Here is a 26,989-nt window from a genome sequence, read left to right on the forward strand (position 1 = left end):
GCATAAATTAATTTTAATTAATAGAAATTACCTTCATAAGGGGTTGTAGATATACATCGATCAATTGGGCTTTTCTGCCGAACAAAGAGATTATTTTTATTGCAAAAATTAGTAATTAACTGAATTTATATAATTTTGACGCGTACGAATAAATTAATAAGATCTATGTCTTCAAATCTTTGAATAAGATTTATATCACATTATAAAACAGTTAGCTTCATTTAAAGATTAACATTAATTTTTACTGGTAATGAAAATAATGAAAAATCGAATTTCAAATAATTAAAATCTCGAAATGCTTGTAATAAAATGTATTTGCAACAAATTCATAATTGAAATACCTTTGCGGGCAGCATAAAAGTGCTTTGGGGAGCGGCAGCTTAAAAGCCACTTATTTACATCATGAAACCAGGCAAGGAGAAATGCGATAATTTCATATACCCTTAAAGTCCTCTTGAAAATATTGCAGTCTATAGAATCAATCTATAAAGCCTTTCGAATAGCCTGTGTTACTAATATCTGTAGGAAGATTTGAAGAACATATTCGAAGCATATGTGTCAGCTATGCAGAATAACCTCCAATCGCTCTTCGAAAATAAAGCACGGATAATTTAATTGTGTTTCTTCACTTCTGTTCACTTTATTAGTTGTTGCACCCGATATACCTAAAAATGGTGAATTACTGCCATGTGAAAGGGCTCTGGGAAAAAAAATAATGCTTCTATCTTCTTCTTTTTGACCTATTGATTAAAACCAGCATAATGAGACACAGAGGAATATCTTTTCTAAATCCGTCTACAAGGAATTCCAAACATGAGCTGGTACCTCATTACGATGAGCCACTCACCGAAGCGAGCCCGAAATTCCCCACAAAAGCGCCTTCTACAAGAAGGGAGGGGGAAAAAAATAAATAAATAAAAGAGGAAGAAAAGTTGCTTAAGAATCTGACTGACGGAAAGAAATTCCGGATCCATTACCGGGGCGAACGGAATGAATTGAACAGTCTGATGCGCAAATTGAAAAGGGAAGTGATGAGATTCCCCCATCCAAAGCTGACACAGATATTCGAGCACCTGAAGAAGGAGGAAGGTGAACGGATATATGAGCGAGAGATCCCAGCGCCCATTGTTCGCAGGAATCCTGGTTTGCACAGAAAAGGCGAACGTGTTGTTCTCGATTAAAAAGAAATTCCCGTTGAGTGATGTTTATGTTAGGAGAAGAAGAGGATTGTTATTTACGAAAGTGATGACCTAATCTTAGTAGGTTTTGAATTGGGATCTATAATCAGGGACCTCTGCGCAAAAATCTCTTGTAAAAGCTTCTCTAATTGTCTTCGGTGTAGTTAATATTACCAGTGCGAGTAGTTGATTTACATAAAGGGAAATCGGTTTTGCGCCCGGTTCTTCATTTTCAATTGGTATACAAATCCTTTTACAACAGGTTTTCTCAAATTATGATACGTATACGACTAGCGGTACATTGCATTAAATTTGGTGGTACAAATTTTGCAAGAAAGCTTTAAATGAATGTTCAGAACGAAGATGAAATGGCATAAGTCAAAATGATCATAAAATGGTACCAGGCTTTTGGCACATATATTGGGACAAGATTGTACATATATTTTGTTCGTTATTTATATTGTACGAAATGCAAAAAGTTTGAGAACCTTTGATTTTATTTACAATACTTTTGATTTACAATACTGTTTTACAGTATTCTTTGCGTTAAGTGATTTTTTTTCCAGTTCACGCGGAACCCAAATATTGAGCTTCTTAACGAGTCCAAGACATCTTGTATGATATTCAGTTTTTTGTGTGATACATTTAATTTTCCTTTGTAGTTTATTTTTGAAATTTCTTGGACAGTTAAATGATGATTCGATTTAATTAGGGCTTTAATTTTGCCATCAAATACTTTGGAAGATCGGCCAGAGCGTTGGCCATTTTCAAGTGAAAAATCTCCAGAACGAAGATTTTTAAACCAATTCTGACACGTGAGATCTATTAACCTATAAACACCATAAACTTCACGTATCTCTTTGCGAGCCTCAGCCACTTTCCTGCATTATAAGACATTTCTCCCACTTTCCTAGCCTCCTTCGTGGTGTGGTGGTCTGCACGCTGGGTCGGTATTCCAGAGGTCTGTGGTTCGCTTCCCGGCGAAGGAGGTTGCTTATTTTTCATCTCTCTGGGTTCCAAAAAATCCTAATGTCTCTACAAGTGGCGCCCAAACTAAAAAGGTTGTGGATGAGGATTCTCCACATCCAGGATTTGGCGACTAGGTCCCCTAAAACCCTAGTCACCCTTTAAAAAGGGGAGTATATAAGGTATTTCTCCCACTTTCCTAGCGTCCTTCGTGGTGTGGTGGTCTGCACGTTGGGTTGGTATTCCAGAGGTCTGTGGTTCGATTCCCGGCGAAGGCGGTTGCTAATTTTTCATCTCTCTGGCTTCCAAAAAAAAAAAAAAAAAAAAAAATCCTAATGTCTCTACAGCATTTATGAAAATAAAATAGTAAAATATGTCGAAAATGTTTATTTTAGCACATCATGTTAAAACTGACTGTAAACTAACAGTTGTAAATCAAAAAGCGCGGAATTTGTTTCTATAGAAACCTAAGAGTGTTACGTGCCAAATCTCAATAGGAGGGGGGGGGAGAATAAGATTGAGAAAAGAATAACGAAACGAACATAACGTGCAAACCAAAATAATTTTCTTGCACAAAAAATATTTTAGATGATCTTTAGCCAATCGCAACTTATATAGGAAGAAATAAAACATAAATAAAATTAGAATAAAGAAAGAAAAGTTGTTTTCCTAACCATTTATTCTATCAAATACAAAAACGTTTGACGAATTACGAAACAGCCACGCGTATGAAAGAAGGTACGTGACCTTGGGAAGTTTCATTAACCGATACGGCCTCATTTCCGTCAGATGTTAGAACAAATCCACGCCTCTCCAAAGTGTTACTGTCTCATTATAAATCCACTGCCAATTTAACTCGCGAAAGCGAGCAATACCTTTCGTTAAAAGCAGTTAGGAGGAATTTGACCTTAATTCGCACACTTTAAAAAGCAGTTTCGACGTTGTTTTATTACAGAGCTCCGGCAATTAAAATTCAAGAGCAGTCAGTGAAAGACTTCGATAAGGTACGAGAATGTTAACTCTCGTATCCTACAGGTGTGCTCTAATTTTTTAAATTCAGTGCTACTCACATTTGACCTCTGGAAGCTATTATAAAGTGCTATAAAAGATTTTTATTGCGAAGAATTAGTATTTAATGATGACTTATTGATAAAATTGTTGAGATGTTTTCCTGTGATTGCATTAATTAATACTTTTGTTCGTTTTAAAGTTTTTTTTTAATACTTGTTACATTTTATTAATACCATGAGAAAAACCACGAAATTTTGTTGTGCCCCTCCTTTCCGTTTTTTCACTCAAGTGACTTTACTAAGCTTGTTGTGCGTGTTTTGTACTATGTTAAAAAATATGATGTGGACAACACATTACTTCCTTGCACAGCCTATTAAATTGTAATCAGTTTTTGGTGCTCTTTATTTAAACTTATTTCCTCGAATTTCATTAGAGATATATTTCTTGTTCAATCAATTCAGTTCTTACCAGGCAGCAATGCAAAAATAAATTTAAAAAAATCTGAAAGGTTTACAGACTTTAAATTACGTCCAAAGGGGCTTTTTTTTTTTTTTAACGATTTGTGTGTTACCTTTATTTATTAAATACCTTGTTCTAAGTACTCAAACTATAAAATTCAGCTCAATAGCAATATCGCAAATTAATTTTAAAATAAGCATATCTTCAGAATTTTCGATACAGAGTCTCGCTCGTTGGAGATAAAAAGGCTTTTTTTTCGGACAGTGTTGCCATTATTCGCTTTGGAATCGTTTAGTTTTTTAATAAAAAATTTCGTTGAAGTGTTGCAAATTCCAAATTTCAAATTTTAGCTTCCAGATGCCCATATTCGCAGTAGGGTTATGTCATTCAAAATTGGATGGCTCTAGGTACCGTTGTTTTATCACAATACGAGAAACATACATACATTTATGAAGGTTCTTCATTATTTAATTTTTTTAAATAAAAGACAGGGCGATAATATATGGTGGCAACGATTTGAAAAGTGAAACAACGCTTGCAGTGAATAAACGCAAAATGCCAAAACGAAATTTATAGTCCTTCAGGGCAAATTGCCCCTTTTGACTAAAAAACTCAAAACATATTTATTAAAAATTGTAAAATACAGAAAAACATAAAACACCAAAATGCAGTTAGTTAAACAATTTTTGAAATTAAAATTAGAGTTTATACGCAAAATAAAGCGATTCGACCAACTGGCAGAAAGACAAAATTTTTGGAGCGCAAAAATTCAAATTTCTCTGTGTCGGCGAACATTGACTGTCACTTTTCTACCTGGACACTTCTTACGATGCCTGTCCAGATGAAAAACAATCGGTTTTCATAAATTTGCCACCTATTTTATGCTGAGATATCATTATGCTGTCGTCCGTGCTTTCGTTCTGGTGAATAGTGACAGACTTCTAAACGGTGAGGACACTTTTATATCAGCACACCTTTGTTGTGGTTTTTGTCTTGGTGAATAAATAGTAGTCGAATAGCCGAAATGTGCAGTTCTGGCACTTTTAAAATCAAACACTATTATTCAGGCATTCTCCGAGTTGGCGAATTGTGACTGACTTGCGATAGGCGCTGGAACCTTTATGTCAGCTCACTCTTGTCTTGACTAACTGCAACCGATTTGCATTTGCTTAACAACAACTGATTTGCAAGAAGTACTGGTACTTTGTCAGGGAACCGTTGTTAAAGTTCCTGCATAGTACAACGCTGATGGAATGAGACGGCTTCCGTCCTAATGCCACCTAATAGGCGCCTATCGGAATTAATGCCGCCGCGCCCTTTGATCAATCCACAATGTTGCGACCCATGGATGCGACCCCACATAGCAAGGGCAGACAAAGGCAGTACCAGTACGGTCCCTGCCGAGCCTTACTCTGTCCCGAGAGCCCTCAGGCCTTCTGTTAAGTCCCGTGGTTGAGACTGCCTGGGTACAGATCCTAACCAGTTCTTCCCAGGCGTTCGCCTGAGTCAACCCCCCCGGGGGAGCCCTGCATAGTACAGGCATGCATAAAAGTACACTGCGAAAAAAAAGGGGGACAGTTTTGTATGTCCCGTTCTACTGGGCCGATTATGTTTTGAAAGCGCGACTTAGGATTATATTCGATTTAGTATATATAGCGTTATTCTAACTTAAGTATTTTGACACAAAATCGAACTTTTACTGAAATAACATATATATATATATATATATATATATATATATATATATATTTCATATTTCGATTCTACGACTCAAATTATGCCTATATATAATAAATTTTGTAATTTTTGGTTGAGAAATTTATCAAGAAATTAAAAAATTTATGTTGGCGGATTTTTCTCAGTTTGCCCTAAGAATAATTCACTTGGCGGAATTCTTAATTTGTAGTAACCTACTTACTTTCCTTATTTTTCATTGATGCACGGGAGGAAAAATGGTCCATCGTTCAATCTTTCAAATAATTTTAACAAAGTGCTTAAACCACATTTTCGTTATTATCACTAATATTAAATACGCCAAATTTCAAAAAGTAAACCAAAATGTAAATTCACGTGTATCTTAGGAAATTTAAAATAAAAACTCTAATTTTTTTGCAAATATGCTTAGAAATACATCTATTTCAAAATAATCTTGAAAATTTTATAGGTCATAATACAATTTTTTTTTCCGAAAAATTTATAAAAAATATTTAAAAATACAAATTTTTAAAATAAATAATAAAAAATGTGCCAATTATATTTGGATTTAGCCTGAACTTTGACTTCTGGAAGATGGTAGCAAGTAAATTTAATAAAAAAAAGAAAACTTAATAAATATGTATCAAATTGAATTAACATTTGGGAAAATGGCATATTTTGAGTCGTAGAGTCGAAATTTGGAAAAAAATTGGCATGTCGTTTCAAAAAAGTCTGATTTTGTATCAAAATACCTACATTAAAATAATGCTATTTATGAATTCAATACATATCCTAAGTTGCGCTTTCGAGACATGAAAAACGCAAGTTGAATTTTGTCAATCGGCCTAGTACAGGGGTCGGCAACCTATTGAAATGGAAGAGCCAAAGGTTACAATTTACAAAATTTCCCAGTTTTTAAAAAGCCACTAAAATTTTTGTTTCGATATTATAGTATATATTATTTCGTTTCAGTAAATATTATTTGAGGAACTTGGAACTTGAGCGCTGCAACTTTACATCAAAAGAGCCGCAGGTTGCCGATCCCTGGCCTAGTAAAACGAGACATACAGAACTGTCCTCCCTTTTTTGCGCAGTGTACCAGCACCTATAAAATAGGACTGATATGCAGCGGTCCGTCTGTCTTGGTGAAGGGTTGCCAACTAGCAAAAATGTTCTTTGATGACACCTTTGTGATGGAGCACGATTATGCAACCGTCTGTATGTCTCCTATTTTCGCAGCTAATTGGGCTCGACAACCCTGCCCCCTTCCGAGCTGGCAAAATTTTTCAAATCGCAAAGGTGAAAACGTCTTCCTACAAAACATCGCAGGAGAAAACAAAGCATGGAGAAAATATCGTGGTACAGTAAGACCCCGCTTAACGCGGGGGATACGTTCCATCGAAGTAGAGCGTAATGCGAAACAGCGCTAAGCAAGGCTATCTTAACATGTAAATAATGGGATTAGGGGGAAGACGGATAAAAAATGGTTAGGCATTAAATTTAATACCGTTTTTTTAATAAAAATAAAATCAAACATTTATTTCTTACAAAAATAAAAACAATATAAACGCATATATACTTTTAAAAACAAAGAAAATTCTCAGTCAGATCATTCAGTCTATTCTGGGTTTCCAATTTTCTGCCTTTTTGTTAAGAAGGCATTATGATAGATTGGCTTAATGGCATATTGCGTTCAATTTCGTCGTCAATCCATATAGACAGCCGTTTTTCCATTTCCTCTATAATGTTATTTCTAGAACGGGTAATTCTAGTTGCAGAGCTTGACGTAGTTGTAGTTGCCGATGACAGTATTTTTTCTTTATTCTTAAGAATTGTCCTTATTGTTATATGAGTTGCCAAAATCAATGCAGCACTAATTTGAGATTGACGTTCACCAGAATCTAATCTTCTAATCACTTGCATTTGAGTTTCCAGTGAAATGCTTTTTGTGGTTGCTTTCTTTTCTTGTTTTTTATTATCACCCATGATAAAAACTAAAGATCATAATATTTGTCACTGTATTAATCGTTATAGTATTATACAAATTTAAACTTACAATAATGTCAACAAATGTTTCAAATGATAAAAATGCGTCCACCAAGTAAGAAACACAACTACACTGTTTCGGATATGTTATTTGGAAACCTAGCGCTGCGCACAATTTCGGAGAATCCCCGGGTTGAAATAAAAGAGCGCTAAACCGAAACAGCGCTAAACGAAACAGTGTTAAGCGGGGTCTTACTGTACAAAATACTGGGGTCGAAAATATCGTACTTCGTAGTTTAAAAACATCGTCGTCGAATATATCGTGGTAAAAAATAAGGTACCTACAAATCATTGGATGATGATAACATCGCATACATGCGTTTTTCAAATCCAATAGTGACATATTATGGGACTGACATTTGTCATAACTAAAAAATCGACATCTAAAAAATTTATTACTCACTATACATGAAAATGTTAACGACACTTTAAGAATAAAACGAAACAAAACAATATGCAATTTTCATTAAAGCAATATCAGTTTAACAGATGTGAAAGAAAATAATTTGGTGATTAACTAGGCAATTTTTATAGAGGTAACCTCATGCAGTTATTTATCTTCTTTTAAGCATTTTTAGACTGTATTTTCATGAAAAATTATGTTAAACTTATAAGGTAATCCTCCCGCCTTCCTAGGTGCCTTCATGGTGTGGTGGTTCTGCACGCTGGGCCGGTATTCCAGAGGTCCGTGGTTCGATTCCCGCCGAAGGCGGTTTCTAATTTTCATCTCTCCGGTCTCCAAAAAATACCTAATGTCTCTATAAACGTTAGAAAAGAAGTTTAATTTATTTAATGACCTTTGTTAAGTAGCTATACAAATTTTAAATTCTGTTAAGCTTTTTAAGTTGCATTAATTTTGTACTCATTTTCGATTTTTAAATGCTCAAGTTTCCTTCTTATTTTTTCAGCAAAAATTTATTAGTTCGTTCAGATATATGAGATATAGAAGTAAATCCTTCTTGCGTTCTATGAGCTTTGTACAAACATGCATTTACAACTTTCAAAACTTGAAAACGCATGTGTGCGATGTTATGGTCATGCGATGATTTGTAGGTTCTTTATTTTTACCACGGTATTTTTGACGACGACATTTTTAAACTGCGAAGTTTTTGAACATCTTTATTTTAGACCACGATATTTTATACCACGATGTTTTAGAACTGTGATGTTTTCTCCCACGACGTTTTGTACCCCGATGTTTTCTCCTCGACGTTTTCGTCCACGATGTTTTTGCCGCGACGTTTTCAGCGGACACCGGCAACTCGTCACATCCGTATGTTGTAATTGGACAGTATGGGAAAAATTAGCTGCTTTCGCAGAACTAGAATCACCATTCAGTTCAGGCTTCATAGAGAGTGCAAGGGTACTGTCAGGTCTGTTTCGTATATCTTAGTACCCTTGCAACCTTGCGTGTTGTGGTGATTGCTGTATGTCAAATATTGTTAAAGGTTGTCTTGGGGGGCTTCGACCTCCTGGGACTGCCTTCAGAGTGGAAATCCATTAAAAGTGCGTATGAGCTACTTTGCCTGGATCAGGACGGACCTCGCTCTGGTGTGCTGTCCCTCCGTCATAGCGAACACGTGGCCAGCCAGCACAAACGTGCTAATACCTTCGACAGACTCCGCTATGTAACTTCTGCTTCAAAAGGCACAAAAGAAATTATCGTACATAGTTTTATATTACAGATCCTTTAAATTTAAATGTTGGGAATACAATTCATTTAAAATTTGAAATAAGGTCACATTAAACAATAACGTATACACAGTATCTGATAGATTTCAGAACATAACTATTATATGAGTAAGAAGCCCAACTAAAATAGCTGGTACCTAATACAACGCTTTGGTTCATCGCTTCATATAATAGAGGACCAGATTTGAGAAAAGAGATTTTCAGAAAATGTTGCTGAGATTCTGCTATGGATAATGTGTTCTTCTTTGTTATTCTACCAACATACCTAACCTACATTCAAGAAAACATGTTTCTTTCAACAAATTATCTTGTCTTCCTTACACTTTTCATCAATTACTTCTGTCCGAAAATGTGAAAGGAGTTATAAAAAATGGAAGTTATGCATTTGCATGTTTACTCGGTTGAAAATGATCCATTCGTAATTCATCTTGTAAAATGCTAAAGCCATTTGGGAGTGTGATTATCTTTTTTTTTTTTTTTTCTCATTGTGGAGTCTTGATATTTATCTTATGAAGTCATTTCGCTTCACCATTTGTTTCATTAAGGATGCGAAGTTTTTTGCCCTCATTGTATAAATTGCGGAAGACAACACATTTAGTTCTGCATGATTTTTTTTTCGTATGGCGGAAAATCTTTTAAATTTTAATCTAAAAATCTTTTTTCGGAAATTACTCTACAAATTTCACGAGAAAAAGAGTTAAAAATGTGAAGAGCCGCAGATCTGGAAAAGATTTTACGCAATTAGATAATAACAATTTTCTTTAATTTTTTTTAGACTAAATAATGTGAAGTGTACACCACTGAGCTCAAGGAGGCAAATAACAGAGTGGATATATGTATACATACATACATATACATATATATATATATATATATATATATATTATTTAGTAAATAAATTATTATTAACTTACTTTGCAGCAATTGCGCAAGTAGTCGTAACTTGTTTTCGCACTAAATGAATTTAAGATCATACAACATTATATATATATATATATATTGTATGATCTTAAATTCACTTAGTGAGAAGTCGAGTTATTCTACTACTTGCGCAATAGCTGCAAAGTAAGTTAATAATAATTTATTTACTAAAGAACTATTGATTATATTATCTCCTAAAATTAATTTTAGTAGATTTATCTATATATATTTACTTTTGGTCCAGTCGATTACCACCAAAAAGGAAGGTGCCCAACTACATTCTATACCTGTCCTATATACAAAATTTCAACGTTCTGAGGCTACTCGTTTTTGAGTGATGCGAGATACATACATACATACGCACATACGTACGTACAGACGCCACGGAAAAGAGTCCTTTATTCTGTCCATACGTACAGATGTCACGCAAAGACACCGTTAAATTGCATTCGATATCGGTCAAAATGGATATTTTCGTTGAAATATGGTACCTGGAATTTTTCGTGATCACAATACTTCCTTTACTTCGTAAAAAAAGGAAAAATGCGCGATCGAATAAGCAATAATCAAGAAATAATACAGAAATTAAATCTTGCTTATAGCAAAAAACAATTTGTTATTCAATTTCAAACTCTTAAACATACAGATATAAATATTCGCTTGTGTTTATTATATAAATGTCCTGAAATTACCAAAACGCCTAAATATTCTCCAAACTTAAATCCTGTCGAACATGCGAGGAATAAATTATAGAAAACAAGAACAAAACATGGTATTTCTTGCATAGTTTTACTAAAAGCAGTTCTTTCCTAGGAATGGAATGAATGGAAATAAATTTCGTAGGAATGGAATAACATTTTTACACGAAAAGATTAGTTGATTCCAGGTCAAAACACACGAAAAGTATCATTTTAACTTAAGAATATCCAATAAATTATTGAATATCCCGTTATTTTCATGCTTTTATTAAATATAAACTGATTACGCAAAGTGTCCGAATACTTATGACTCCATTTTTTAAACTTTTTAAATGAATTATTATTATTATTATTATTATTATTATTATTTTTTTTTTTTTTGAAAAAACGCTTTCAATATTTTTGTTAAAAAAGAAGCAGTTTTCGAAAAAAAAAAGGAATTAATAGTATACGAGAGAGAAAAAAATTTAGTTAACATTTAGAGACTGAAATTTTGAAATGAATCTGAAAATCAAAAAATTCAAGCGGCCGAAAACAAATGTGAGCAAATGTAATTATTATGTTAGAGAGAATAAATTATAAATATCATTATTAAAAACGAATAAATATAAAATAATTCTATCTAGTTATACTATTTCTGTAAGTAGCTTAACTTAAAGTATCATGACATTATATACAAACCTTTTGAATTATTTTTGTTTATTTAAAAAATAACTTAAGAAAAGAATCACGTTTGAGACTAAAAAGCATACACAATTTTTAAAGTTCTTGATGGAGGTTACTAATTTTTACAGCGTAGAACTTGGCTTCAAAAGAATATTTAATAAATAATTACTAAATCTTTTTCTTTCAAGAAGAAGCATATATAAGTAAGCCTTAGAATATATACATATGAAAACAACAAAAGGTACATAAACTTGCAGAAGAATACAATTTTTTTCTTCTAAGTTTTATGAAAGGAAAAACAGCTGTTGTAATTAACATTTATAACTCCAAATGATAACTTAATTATCAATATCTATCATTCCTATGCTGCTAATATTGAGATTAAGAGTATAAAGTTCATTATATAAATATTTGGGAGATTGTTAGATGAATTTGTAAATCGATTGTCTTACTGTGGTTGTTGATAAAATGACTTTAACTCTGTTTCCAATGAAGGTATTCGGATTTTACTAAAGCTTAAGAAGGACTTCAAGTCTAAAAATAGATATAGAGGGTCTTTACACATTTTTAGAATGATTTTGGTAAAGAATTAAAAAAACCAACAACAAATAATTTGAAATAAAATTTTCTGGCAACAGCTTATTATTTGAAAGGATAAATATCGTCTACTACGTTTAAATTTATTCTTATTTGAAAGTATCGCATGTAAACAATCTGTGCATGGAAGGATATATTTTTGCGCTTTCTAAACTGAAATATTCCTATTACATAATTGAGAAAGGCTGTAAAAAGCAAGGTATTAAAATTTCAAATTGCAAATAAGCAACAGTCTTTAAATACACATTTTACGATAAAAAATTAAATAATAAACCAAGATTTATGATTTATACTATCTGATGCGGACACCACATGACTTCCTTGTACGGCCTATTAAATTATACACATATTTTGCTCAACTTCGTTTAAACTTATTATCTCGAATTTCATTAGAGATGTATTTCTCATTCCATCAAGTCTCTTTTCATTTAGCGGCAAGACAAAAACTGAAAACATCTTCAACTATAATAAAGCACAGAAAAACCTAAAACACCAGATATAGTTAAAGACAGTTAACTTTTTTTACAAATAAAATTAAAATTTTTACGGCAAAACAAGCAATTCGGCCAACGGGCCTGAAGACCAAATTTTTGTGTAACACAGATTTAAACTTTAGGCCCCACTGAGCAAAAATACATTGAAGTTGGTGCACCATCCCACTTAATTCACTATTTTACTAAGAGTTTTAAATGTAAACAAATAGCGGCCTCCTTAGGCCTAGCGCGGCTTAAACTTTTAAATTGCTGATAGTTCTACAACTACTGCATGCAGGTTAACTAAAGGCAAAAATTCTTAACCGGCGCCACTGAACAAAAATACACTGAAATTGGTGTACCCCCTCACTTAATTCACTATTCTACTAAGAGTTTTAAATGTAAACAAAAGGCGGCCTCCTTAGGCCTAGCTCCACTTAAACTTTTAAATTGCCGATAATTCTACAACTATTGCATGGAGGTTAATTAAAGGCAAAGTTCTTAACAAGAACTTAAGAAACTAATTTAACCTCTTTTAAAGCAAGAAATGCACAATTTAACAACATATTCCCACCCTCATACAATGGCCCCTATATATCAGCGCCCAAAACTCATATATCGGCTCCCATATCTCGACAGCACCAAATATACATATATATATATATATATATATAGACAAAAAGTAAAAAATTTAGAACCTATTTTACATAAAGACCCAAAAAATGAAATTCGATGCCAATAAATTTCAAAATATCCTATAAACATATAAAATACGAATTAAAGAAACAGAAGGTAAAACCTAAAAATTTTAAAAACTTGAAAATATATACCAAACGGTAAAAAATGAATAAAAAAAGGAACTAGGTTAAATCTGATGTAACATTATCTATCAACAGGAGGTTGTATCAAACTGAGTTATGATCACCCTTTCACTAAAAATCCTTGCATTTCTGCATTCAAAATTAGCTGATGAACTAGTCTAAAATCTTTCAACTAATAACAGCTCATCCGAAAATTTATATATGTTTGGTGCGGCCGATTGCAAGGAAAAAGGGAAGTGCACAACTGCATGTTATGGCAGTCCCATATGCAAAATTTCAACGTTCGACTACTATAAAAGAACTCATCCCTTTTACAATCCGTTTTAGAAAAAAAAAAAGAGTCCTTTTTTTTGTCCGTACGTCCAGATGTCATGCAAAAGAATCATTCAAATGGATTCGAAAGTGGTCAGAATGGATATTTTCGTCGAAATACGATATCCGAAATTTTTCGTGATTACAATACCTTCTTTAATTCGTACAAGGAAGTAAAAAGCTAGAAACATAATGTTCAGCGGCTTTTACCGAGGGATCTGGCTCAATGCCGAAAAATTTGTAGAACTCTGTATCCCACTGACTTTTAGAGAATGAAACTTATTAAAACAAAACAACCTGTCACACTTCGGAAAGTACCACAGCATTCCTTGAGGAATTGAAGACTAATGTAGGTACTGCAAACAGACATATATATATATATATCTTTTCAACGTAGTGCTCCCAAGTGCACTGAGGTTTCCTCTATGGACTTGGTCTCTGGAAATGAACTCTTTCTAAGCGTGAACCAACCACGACAGATGGACTCTGGAAAGTAGTGCATTTTAAACATTAATTAAACTTCCCTGAATTCGTTTTAAAGACGAGCAAACTTCCTCTGTATATTGAAAATTTCTTTTCCTCTTCAAAATTTTAATATATAGTGAATAAAAATTGCATTATTTATTACAAAAGTTCCAATCCATAATATGTATAATAATCCATAACAAAAGTTCAATCCGTGTAATAATGCCTATAATTCTATTTAAAGAAGGCAGAAGTTATGCTATTCTTATCTCATGGATCTTCTTTTAAATATTTGCTCACACACCGTAAACATAAACATATTTATGAACCATAGCGGAACTAAGAATGTCCTTCGTTTCTGTACACACTACCCTTTAAACGTCAGATTTATTTACTTGCTTTCAAGCACAGTGCATGTGAGAAATTTTCAAATCACCACATTACATGTTAACTCTAGTTCTAAAGCTATTTTCACTTCAGATTTTACCCTGATCTTAAATGTTAAATTTATGTCAGAAAGAAAGTAATGTTGTTCTTCTGTGCATTTTGATTACGGAGTGGAACATGTTTTGATTGCATTAAAGCTATTTTTAGTTGCCTTGCAGCGCCATCTAGCACAAGTAAGAATAAACATATTTTTTAACAGCATTATCGATATTCTTCCACATTTCTGTAAATCTTTAAATTATATTAATGGCGCTTGTAATCTTATAATTTATTTTTAAAACGCTTATTATATTTTTAAAATGCTTAAAAGTCATAAATGCTTTATCTCTTAAAAATCTCGAATGCTTTCTCTTTGGAGAATAATGTATACCGTTTATAACGTATCCTCACTTTCAAGTTGCTAGTTATCCGGTCAACAACTTATCCTCACTTAATTTAAAACAACTTATCCTCACTTACGTCGAATCACTTTCACTGTGAATCACTCTCCAAATAATGCTTGTAACTAATTCTCGCTTTTGTTTCAAATCATTTCTTTAGTGTATCACTTTTCAAATAACGCACATACGCTTATAACGCTCAAGAATATTATGTTTTCGGATGATAATGTATATCACTTTTAACGCTTATAATTTATCCTCACTTGTTTAAGTTGCAAATGCGTAGCCATTTTAAACAACTTATTTTCCTCACTTTTGTATGGAATCACTTTTGTAGTGTAATACTTTCCAAACAACGCTTAATTAAATAACCTAACCTAACCTTTAGCGTAGAATGACTTTCACAGTTTCCCACTTTTCAAATAACGTTAATAATGTAATCTCACTTTTACGATGTATCCTTTTTCAAATAACGTTTATAATGTATGTAATGCTTACAATTTATCCTCACTTTTGCTATGTATCGTTTTTCAAATAATGCTTATAATGCATATAATACTTATAGTTTATCGTCACTATTGCTTCGAACGCTTATAACGAACGCTTTGAAACGTGATATACCTTTCGCGGTATATCACGTTTCAAATAATGCTTATAACGCATATACTGCTAATAACTTATCCTCACTTTTGCTTCCAATCACATTTCAGATGACTCTTATATTATCTCATATAGCGCTTGTAACTTATCCTCACTTTTGCGGTGCATAGTTTATGAGGTATTTCTCCTGCGTTCTTCGCATGCCTTCGTCGTGCGGTGGTCTGCACGCTGGACGCGTATTCCAGAGGTCCACGATTCGATTCCCGGCGAAGGCGGTTGCTCATTTTTCATTTTGCCTGCTTCCAAAAATATCTAGTGTCTCTAAACCTTTTCAAATAACGTTTGTAACTTATCCTTACTTTTGAGACGTATCACTTTTCAAATAGCACACATACGCTTATAACGCTAAAAAAATCATGCTGTCGAATGTTTATTTTTTGGACGATAACGAATATCTTTTTTAATACTTATAATTTGTCCCCGCTTTTAAATTGCATGCGTTTGGCCAATTAAAACCGTAACTCACCCACACTTTTGCTTCAAATGACTTTCACGTTCTATCACTTTTCAAATGACGTATATAACTTAGCCTCATTTTTGAGTCGAATCACTTTTGAGGTGTATCACATTTCAAATAACGAATGCACGCTTATAACGCTAAAACTATCATGCTGTCGAACGTTTGCTTTTCCGACGACAACGTATACCGCTTATTCCGCGCAATATTATATATATATATATATATGAGGGTTTAAAAATCTCCTTGTTGCTACTTTAAAACCCGAATCCTTTCAGATTTTGTTTTTAAAAATTTTTGCTTAATAAACTTTAGAATCATCTCCTTATCTACCGGTAGTATATTAATTGGGTGGAGGATTAACTGTACCTTATCTAACAACATATGAAGTTTGTTTATTACGGAACGATGGGAAAATTACTATCAGATACAATCAAACTATAAAAACAAAACGTTCTAACCGATTGACGTATTTACGCGACTATGAACTGAATGATATTGTTCAAGTTTTCTTGTACATGTTGTTGTTTAATGCTATTTATGGCTTAGTTTCTTCATTTTCTAATAATACTTACTCTTCTGTTGCTTGCAGAGTTTTCCTTTTGGTTTGAATCTTCTGTATTTCATTTTATTTATGTAGCCAAAAGGAATTATTGCCTGGATTGAATTAATTGGAAATAATATTTTTTTTTGCTAATTGATTACAGTGTTGTTCCTGATGGATTTTTTAAAAAATACTAAGAGGAATTAAGTTACTTCAATTTAAGTCACGTTTACGGCCCACCAGCGGCAGAGCGGTAAAGTCGCTGAATACCGGTACTTCGGCCCGAGGTTCGAATACCGCGAACGGGCTGGCTGCATCTGCGTTTTCGTGGTTTTCCCCCATGTGTAACGTGTGTACGAGCCAGTTTTCCTTAGAAATTCCTCCGCGAAGACATCCGTACCCTTAGGCAGATAGCCCTCGTGTGCTCTGCCATAATTAAATACACCACCACACCACCCATGCATTACCAGCCTTGGCAAATGTTGGGATTGCATGCTGCGTTTTATTGCCACCTATGTTCGCAATGTCAAAGTCTAGGTTACTAAATTTTTCAAATTAGATTAAATTTTTCAAATTAAATTAAATTTTAGGATTCTCAAAGCCATCCTAATATGATTTCTCATAATCCTGTTCCTCTACTTCATAAACATAAGCAACGTAGTCAGTGGTAGCCTGATGCTGTATTAATAATAACAGCCTGATTGCGAAAAACATTGCACTGCCCTAAACCGATTACTGCCATTGCTGATATTGTATTAAAATAAGCCTGACTGCAAAAAACATTGCTTTGCCCTAAACCGATGACTGCCATTACACTGTTTACTCCTATTATTGGCCTTGACTATAGCTGGGGGTCCTTCAAACTGTACCACATCGCAGAGGAATCATCACCGTTGACCATTAATCCATTCCCAGGAGAGGGTATATGTATATTTTCTGAGTATTGACTAAACACTTTAACTGCTGAAAGTGCCCTTCCGTTTAATTTTGCTGTAATAATTTATCCAAATTTACTGCTCTGATTTCATATTTGTAAACAAGAGCTTTTAAGGCCACATGAGATTTAATTTTATCTGGATAATGAATTCAACTGAAATAGTTTGAAATCAGTTAATTTATAATAGGTCTAACTTATAATTTTTATGAGCAGTTTCAGCATTATTTTAAATAATGAAAGGTCTTTCTAACGTCACGCATTACTTATGGTACAGAGGTTTTTGGTTTTTGTTCTGGTTCGAGCAGGCGCCTTTGACAAAACTGGAGGTCCATGTCTAAATGTTTTATGAATTTTTTTTAAACATAGTAGGTATTATTGATGTGAATTACATGAATTATTTCACGAAACAGGCTACTAATTTAAGATTATTTTTACTTTTAAAACTAAAAAAAAAATAATAATAAAACGGAAATATGCAGCTTATTTCAATTTTTTTTAACTATGCTTCAGCTAAAATATCGAATCTGCAAAGATGTATTTCTCCACTGACAAATTACTATATTTATTTTACTGTACTATTTCTTTGCTTTCGTTTGCCCGTGTACTTCGAAAGGATGTAAAAGGATCATTAAATACCGAGGTTTAAGTATAAGTAAATAGATCAACTGCGCCATTTGTATTTACGAAATAATCAATTTACTTTGCTAATATAATTTATCAAGCTTTTAAATTTGTTTCAATGAATCGGAAGAAAAACTGAACAGTTTCTTCTTCAACCTATTGCTTATTTCTGTTACTTACACACTACTAACAGAATGCTGTCAATAACAATGAAAACATCGAAAACAAATACTGACGTTTCTAAGGAAGTTACTTGTTTCAGAAACCAACGGGTCATTTGAGAAAGAATAAAAAGTAAGAAAGAAAAAATTATATACAGAGAAGAACTCCAAATGCGTTATTTTTTTGGTTCTATTGTGGCAGTTTTCGATAAGTTTTTTGCTTCGCTACCTTGATGGCTATAACTTCGGATAAGTTTTGTTCTTAAGACAACAGACTTTTTTGCACAGTTGCGTAAGAAATAAAATGGTTGTCTGACTTTTTTTATTAAAGTATAAATTCGTTTTTCCTTGGATTTATGTTACTACTGATTTTGGTCATTTTTATTTCTATATATTATAAGATGCGTAAGAATGATTTTAATTTAAGAATCATACTTCAATTTTGTTATTTAATTATTTATTTCTTAATGAACTTTACATAATTTTTCTAAAATTAAGAAGTGAAATACTACAAATTTAATTTATAGTTAATAATTTGTGTAAAATGAAAATGCGTAATTTAAGAACTGCGCAATTACAAAAAACAGGCCCTTAGCTTTTTAATGTATATGCTGTCGGCAATGCATGAAAGTCGCCATTCTACAGAATACCTAAGCATTTTGTAAAATGCCGAAAACTGTCCAGTAAACTACGGAAAAATTAACATTTCATACATTTCCTAAGTTATTTTATAAAAATGCCAAATGACAAACGAACGAAGTATGAAATACATCTCTGATTCATTTCGAATATCTATGCATTCAATGCGTTCATTTATAATCCATACATTTAATACATTCATTCCATAATTCCATATATTTCATACATTATATAGTAGTATCTATAATGAAAGAATATCTATGCATTTAATACTTTCACATACTTAATACATTCATTTCATGATTCCGTATTCTTCATACATCGTTTTCTTTAACAAGAAAGATATAAAGTTTCTTTTGTGCAACTTTCCTTTTTCTTTAAGTATTTTAAATAAAACATTTTTAATGGGACTATTTAATTATCTTTTCAAAATAAATTTGTATTTCTGATGAATGCACGTCCTTATATAACAGACTTATGATGACTTTTTTAATACTTTGCCTTAGTAGCATTTCTCGCTCCATAGAATGCCTAGGAAACTATATAATAATTCCTATATTTCATACTTTGTCTAAAAATGCCAGTCATTCTATAAAATGCTTAGATATTCTATAGAATGTCATCGTTTCTGGTAACTTAAAATGAGAAAAGCAAAATTAGTTTTTAAAATTTCATAAAGAAAACCACATTTATTTTTTGGCTCTTTATTTTCATTTTTTTACATTTTCTAAAATTATTTAAATTTATTCAAAATTTTTAAATAGATATTTAATATCCTATTTCAGAAAACGGCGTGTAAGGAAAGAAACTGGTTCTTTTTTTCCTGTTGCATTATTTTAAATAATTGTTTTTTAAATTTCCTAAACGTAAACGTTTATTGCTTTCCTTATGTTTATAATATATATGTTTCAATGATAACACAGCTTAAAAATGTAATTTAAGAAGTGCTTCTAGTGAAAAGTTTTATACAAATAAATTACAAATACAATTACAATTTATTTAAATAAATTATGATGAATAAAATATCATCAAAATAAACCCTGTTTATTTAAATAAATAACGATTTAAATAATTCAACAAAAAAGCAAGAAATACAATAATTTGCCAAAAATTGCAACTAAGCCCTTAAAACTCATGGTGCCTAACGGTTTTAAAAACTAAAATAGCAGTTGGGCAATTCTAGCAAAACGTTTGTAAGAAATCGAAAAATAAAACGATGTTTAATTCGAAAACATTCTTAATAATATTGCTTTTTCATCGATTTCTTTTTCAGGGATGTAAAACTCAAAAGAATCAGTTACATGCATAAGATTGACTCTGGATTCGCCAACTGTTTGACAAGATTTTAGGCTGAATAAACGAAAGGCTGTTTTTTTCCAAAAAAACATACTTAAAGTAAAAAGTAAGATTCATACGCTACAAATCTATAAAAGTATATAACAGTAGCATTTACAGTGGCTCACATTTGTTTTCGGACACTTTTATTTTTGAAATTCTTTTACACAAATCTTGTACTAAATATTAAATCACAGATTTAATTTTTTTTTCAGTTTTCTCACGTTAAGCCTCGATTGTTGTAAAATAAATGTCATCAAAATATTTCTTGCAATAAAATAGTTTACTAATAGTTGTTTGTTAGTAAAAGTGTCGATCAGTAACTCACATAATATTTCGAACACTCCAAAGTTTTGTGGGGATCTTTAGGTGGACAATGTTTTTCGCTGTAGTTTTTTTTTATTTTAGGTGAAAATATACCACAAAAATTATCTTCTGCATTTGGAAATTACTACTTCTTTAGCAAAATATATTAATATTTCTAAACCTGAAGCGAATATGGCAAGACGATACAAATTAACGACCAGTTTTGTTAGAAATTTAATAATTCGTTTTAAATATGAGAAAAGTATTCAAAATACCCAAAACATCTTTCATGTAAAAGCGTTCAATTATCTTTGATGTTTTAAAAAGTTTGAAATTGCATGGAATCGTTGAAAGGACATTGAAATCTGGATACATTCTAAGATAACATCGAAGAATCGCCGATTTATTCCACGAAAAACCAAACAACAACCAAAATTTAGTATTGTTAAACATGCAGTAGATTCAGAAAATCGATTCACCATAAAAGTTAACTCTGAAGCTTTTAGAAGATTCATTTATGGCATAATAAATACAGTTGTAGAATAGTAGTAGTAGATATAGTAATCAGTAAGAAAACAAGGATATTACGCCTGGCAATTCATAAAATCTGCAGTAAGAAAAGTTTTATCATATTAGGAACAATGTTATATTTGCACCCCCCCAAAAAAGTCAACATTTAATATATTTGGTCCCGATAGAAGAATTAATGCATGGCAAGAGCCGAATTAATAATTGAATTCGAGAAATGTTTTGTCTATTATTACTTACGGAGATATAAGCATAGTGGTCTGGAGATGTTACTCTGCCTCTTTAACATGAAATTTAGTGTTTCTTGAAAATAATACAGATTGGTATAAATATATAAATATTCTTCATGAAAATCTGAAATCATCTGCAAGAAAATTTGGAATATAAAATACATTTAAGTTCTATCAAGTAATATAGTGATCCTAACGATACAGCTCTAAATGTTCGCTTATATTTATTACATAAATGTTCTGAAATCACCATTACTCCTAAATAGTGTCCGAACTTATAAAAATAAATAAAATATATAAAAATATATAAAAATGAAATAAAGGGAATATTCTTAAACGAAAACATTAGTTGGATCTATATAAGAGCACATGATAAGTCTTTTGAATAAAGGATATTCAAGAAATATTGAATGACCCGTTATTTTTATGTTTTCATTAAATATAAATTGTTTGTCTAAAGTACTAATATAAGTTCATGTTTGAAATTACTACTTCTAAAACAAGCAGGTTTAGCAGATTTTAAACTAGATGATCAACATTATGTGGGGAAAAATTAAAGTCATTTCTCTAATATTTAGTAACTGATGTTTGTAAATAAAACTGAAAAATACAAGTATCCAAAAAACAATCCTGGCTACTGTGTACGTTGCAAATCTGTTAAAGTATATAAAGATAACATATACACGCTGCAAGTCTATAGAAATAACTAAAAATTAGATTTATGCGCTGCAAATTAAATTAAAATGTATAGGCATACAGTGTACGTAAACATCCTTTAAAATTTATTTATTCAATAAATGCATCATGAAGCTGTAATGGTTACGTTCTTCGCATAATAAATGTTTTGTTATATCTATTAAATTAAATAATTTGATAAGCCTTTTTTAACTGGAGATTACAAAATGATTATTAAATATTTATAATTCGAAAACTGTTAAATAAAATTGTTGAATGGAATTCTTCTTCCTTTATTATATACGTAAACGAATGGTATTAAGTCCGTAAGAATTCTAAAATGCTGTAGTAAAATTTAATATTAGCTTTTACGGCCAATAATTACATCCTTTTATGGCAATAAAATTATATACCTAACGTATAAAAAAGCTTTAAAATACACATATAGTTTCATATTATAAAATTCGTAGTAAAAATTACACATATTGAAAAAAGTAAACGCAATAATAAAAAATTCTTAATTTACCTTTAAGAACTAAACGTGTAATTGGGCTACATTTGTGGATATTGCCATTCACACACACAAAAAAAAAAATCCAATATTATCCAAGAAAAAGGGCACTTTCACTTTTGGGAATCACAGGAGTAAATGAATGGTGTGTTATAAGCTATTTCCAATACTCAGTAACAACTCATGATGAGCACGCATCAACCCGTTTCTGCGGAAAATGTTAATCTTTTAATGTTCACCTGTTGTTATAGTTCAATTTTGTGGTGCAGAAAACTTCAGTATTCCTTGCCACGCCCACGTTCGTGACGTCGTTTTGCTGGATCGTTGAACGTGACCCAAATTCCGACGTGAAGAAGAACCGTGATATAATTCAAATCTTTTACAGTTAACGTAATCCAAACTGTTTCTGGTAGTTGAGAATAAAATATTAAAATTTTGGAATATTTATGCATATCTGGACAATGACCTTTTTGGGTCCTACAATTTCAGTTTTATTTCTCTCTTTTCATTTTGATTTGCAAAGTGAAAAAGTTGTTGCTGAACTGTTTAAATATTCATGATTTTATTTCGATTAGAATTGTCGCTATACATATACAATGGCACATCGGTATAATCCGAATTAATTTACGTCCTGTTTGGGCACGAAAATTGACTCCAGTTCAATGAATCATGACTGTGTGCACAACACTAGTTCATCTCTTTTGAGAGTATGTTACGACTATCCAATAGTTTTAGTACGCCTTTTCTATTACTCAGTAAACAACCCATACTATTACTCTGAATTTTCAATTTATTTTGTGTTTTCTCGAGGAAATTTTTTATAAATTAATTAACAATGAATTTTAGGAAGAATCAAGCAACGAAGAAGATTGTTAGGATTACTGTGGAAGTGAAAACAGAAATTGTTAAAAAGTATTAAGATGGCATGCGTATCCTGGATTTGGCTATTGCACACTTTGATGAATACGACAGTATCCACGAATGTGAAAACCTAAGACCCATTAAATCGGTTAGCGTTGTGAATCGATAACCCAGTGAAGAAAAGAGACCTTAGAGCATGTTGAAAAACTGCTTTTGATCTGGAGAGCAGAAAATATTTATGTATAGTATCACGTGCAGCGCCCCATTTATGTACAGTGTATATTTCAACCATTTCATTTGAATTTTAGTATTAAACAGTGTTATAATAATAACGGTAGAAATTTTTATAAAAACTGATTTTTTTGTTTATTTATTATTCGAAAACGTTCCTTAGGATATCTCCATTTTGGTGTACCACCAAAGAAATGGAACCAATTATTGACATATACCAAGGTGAGGCAGTATAATAAATGTCTGATTATCCGGCAGGTTACAAATTTTGACAACTGCAGGATTGCTGGACTTATCAAGATATGCGGCAAAGAGAATTTCATAAATGTAATTTAACCTTATTCTGAAAGAATGAAAAAAATTAAATACATCAAATGAATGAAAACATAATAGAAATACTTTCTGCTCGAAATGTATATATTGTTACGAATTTTGTACTTTGATAAGTAATTTTAGTTGAAACATAAATAAAATTGCATTTTTCTGTGTAAGGCAGCGCTAGACAAATTTTAAGAGAAAGCTATGCCGGAAAAGCAAGAATACAGGGCACGTGCATTTAACATTGAGTAAATGGGTATCTCCGTGACTTGACGAGATACTGCCAATGGTTTCGGCGAGTTATTTTGTCGTCAAATTTGGCGATAATTTAACAACATTTTGATCCGGTTCCTGTATCACCGTAATATGTAAAATTGAATGAATGAATGTAATATGTTGAAATTGAATAAATGTAATTGACCACTATATTACCTGAAACAGTAATTCTACTCTCATATTGCTTTCCAGTAATTTCGAGAAGCAGAAAGTACTAGAAAGATCTCGCGGCCGGTTAAAAGCCATTTAAAGCCGAAGAGAGAGCACTTGCTCTCAGTTGTATAGTTAGCTGTTGTTGTTATTGTTGCGAGTTCAGCGTGAGATCGGATTAGCTTTTCCTTTAGGTGCACTTTGCATTGCGTTGTGTTTAACGCTCTTGGTAGTTTGAAGTGTAACTGCTGTGCCATACTGTGAACACCATTCTATGGAAAATTCCAGAATTCTGAAACATTTCTTTCGATAAAAATAATTTTTTAACTTATTATCGGACTTCTGCATTCAAACTACTACGAACCGATAACATGCAACAATATATATTCTGTATTGCAGTATATTCTGCATTCTGTATATTTTATTAATAAAAAAAAACCTGAAAGGTTTCAGATTTTAAGGGCCACCTGAAAGGGTTTGTTAAGGTTTTTTACGCTCTCACTGAGTTCGCATTCTACCAGTCCTACTAATCCATTTTTTTTCGTCTTTTTTACTATTAAGCATCAATTTGTTTGCTTTTACTCTAGATACAATTCAGCATCAAAATTACAAAAATTTTAAAGCATAGCAGTTGAGCAGTATAAGTTTAGAATTTCCGATGCAGCGTTAAGTGCTGGTATATATTTTTCTCTTTTTTCAGATTTTTCTCAGTTCATAATATAAATGTCCACTTTTCTTATTGAGATGACTTTACATTTTTCTTTTGCCATTAATATTTTCTGCGTTTACTTATTAAACATCATGTTATTGGCATTTACACCACACAAAACACGATTCCACAGCGAAATCATAAAATATTTAAAACTGAACATTTTTAGAATTTCAGACTGACAGTCTCGCGCGCTGGAAGTAAAGGTGTTTTATTCCAGTATTGCCACTACTCGCTTTTAAATCGGAAAAAAGGGGGCAAAACATGACAAAACGAAAAACCAAACCATACCAAAAATGAAAAGGAAACGTACATTTTCCCCTGTATCGTCAACAAGGGGTTGGTGCAAGAAAAAATAAATAAATAAAATAACCTGTTTCTGAACTGACAAGAATACAAATTAAAATATTAAAATAAACTTAGAAAACCAGTAACTTTAGATAAATGATCAAACTAATTTGGGTCTCTATCAGTACAATCCCTAGAGTGCAAACACAGCAGCATCAGAAAAGAGACAAATTCAAAACCATTGCAAAATAATAGACAAATTAAAAAAAAAATTGAGTAGAACGAGTGCAAAAACAAAACTTGCAAAAATAAAAATGCAATTCTTGAAAAAACCAAACCGTATGCAAAATTAATTCAAAATTAGAAAAGCAAAACAATGTGAAAAGTTTGAAAACATATAGACCGAGTTAAAAAATAAAATCGTTATTTATAAACAAACAAAAAAAAAAAAAAAAAAAAAGGCTAAGAAATCTAAAAAACTATTTTTTTAGCTCAAAGAAACGTTATCTCAAAAGGCTATTAATTTCGTTTTGGCATTTTACGTTGGTTCGCTATAAACGGCATTTCACTTTGCAAATTGTTGCCACCAAATATTAGAGTCCTGCATTATATTTAAAGAAATTAAATAATGAATAATTTGCACGAATGTATGCATGTTTCCCGCACTGTGAATAAACGACGGCACATAGAGACATCCAGTTTTAAATAACGTAGTCCTCCTAGTAGTAGTTTAGTAGTCCTAGGTAATAGTAACGTCCTAGTAGTAGTTTAAATAGTAGTAGTAACGTCCTAGTAGTAGTTTTTAGTAACGTCCTAGTAGTAGTTTAAATAACGTAGTCCTAACGTTGTCCTCTACTCGAAAATAGGCATCTGGAAGAAAGAATTTGTATTTTGTTTTATTATCTATTTCGCATTTTGTAAAACATTAACGGACTTTTGATCAACAAACTCAACGATTTCAAAGCGAGCAATGGCAACACTGTACGAAAAGAAAAACATTTTTATCTCCAGCGTGCGAGTCTGTATCAGAAATTTTAAAGATATGCTCTTCTTTAAATTATTTTGTGATATTGCTGTTGAATTGAATTTTATGGTTTAAGTGCGAAGAACATGATATTTAGTAAATAAACATAACGCAAAAAACGTTAAAGAAACGACCCTTTGGGCGTAATGTAAAATATGAAAGCTTTCAGATTTTTTTTCTTGTAAATTTTCTTGAGCTATATTGCCCATTCTCGAGAAGAGCTTTTGTGTTGTCTTTGTGGCATATGGAACAATACTTTATCCGTAACTTGAGTTTTGTAAAGTGAAGCTGTAAAAAAGGATCGACTTCCCTCTCTCCCATCCTGCTTGCTCCTCCAGGATATCAAAACGAATCTTGTTACAAGTTACGATATTAAATAAAGGAACTTTACTTGTAGAAAAAATTTAATAAAGCAGTTTTCTTCAAAATTTGTTCCTGAACTATTGCCTGGCAGATATTGCACTTTTTTATTCTGCCGAACCAATTTTCTCCAATCAAATTACTGTAGCAAAAAGATAGGCATTAATTAAAAACTTCAGAAGAAAATGTCCGTCTCTCTCTCTGAATTTTTCCTTTTATTTTATTGCTAGTGTAATTAAGAAACAAAAGCGTTTGAGTGCTAGGAATTTTATCTTTTCCCTTTTAAACCTTTTTACTAAGTTTTGAAAAGAAAACTACTTATTTAAAAGAAACGCCGTGAC

At 32.1% G+C, this 26,989-nt stretch overlaps 1 protein-coding gene across 1 annotated transcript in view; it reads right to left on the bottom strand.

The window, feature by feature from the left end:
- Positions 1-22,577, bottom strand: part of LOC118184145 (protocadherin Fat 4-like) — a 517,728-nt gene extending 495,151 nt beyond the window's left edge. The window contains exon 1 of the mRNA XM_085819903.1: positions 22,447-22,577. The gene's annotated coding sequence lies outside the window, so the exon portion shown is untranslated. The remainder of the gene's footprint in view (positions 1-22,446) is intronic.
- Positions 22,578-26,989: the final 4,412 nt, after the last annotated feature.

The sequence above is a fragment of the Stegodyphus dumicola genome, chromosome 7, assembly GCF_044657685.1.
Source record: "Stegodyphus dumicola isolate Sdum_Otavi_A_Nest chromosome 7, ASM4465768v1".
NCBI lineage: Eukaryota > Metazoa > Arthropoda > Arachnida > Araneae > Eresidae > Stegodyphus > Stegodyphus dumicola.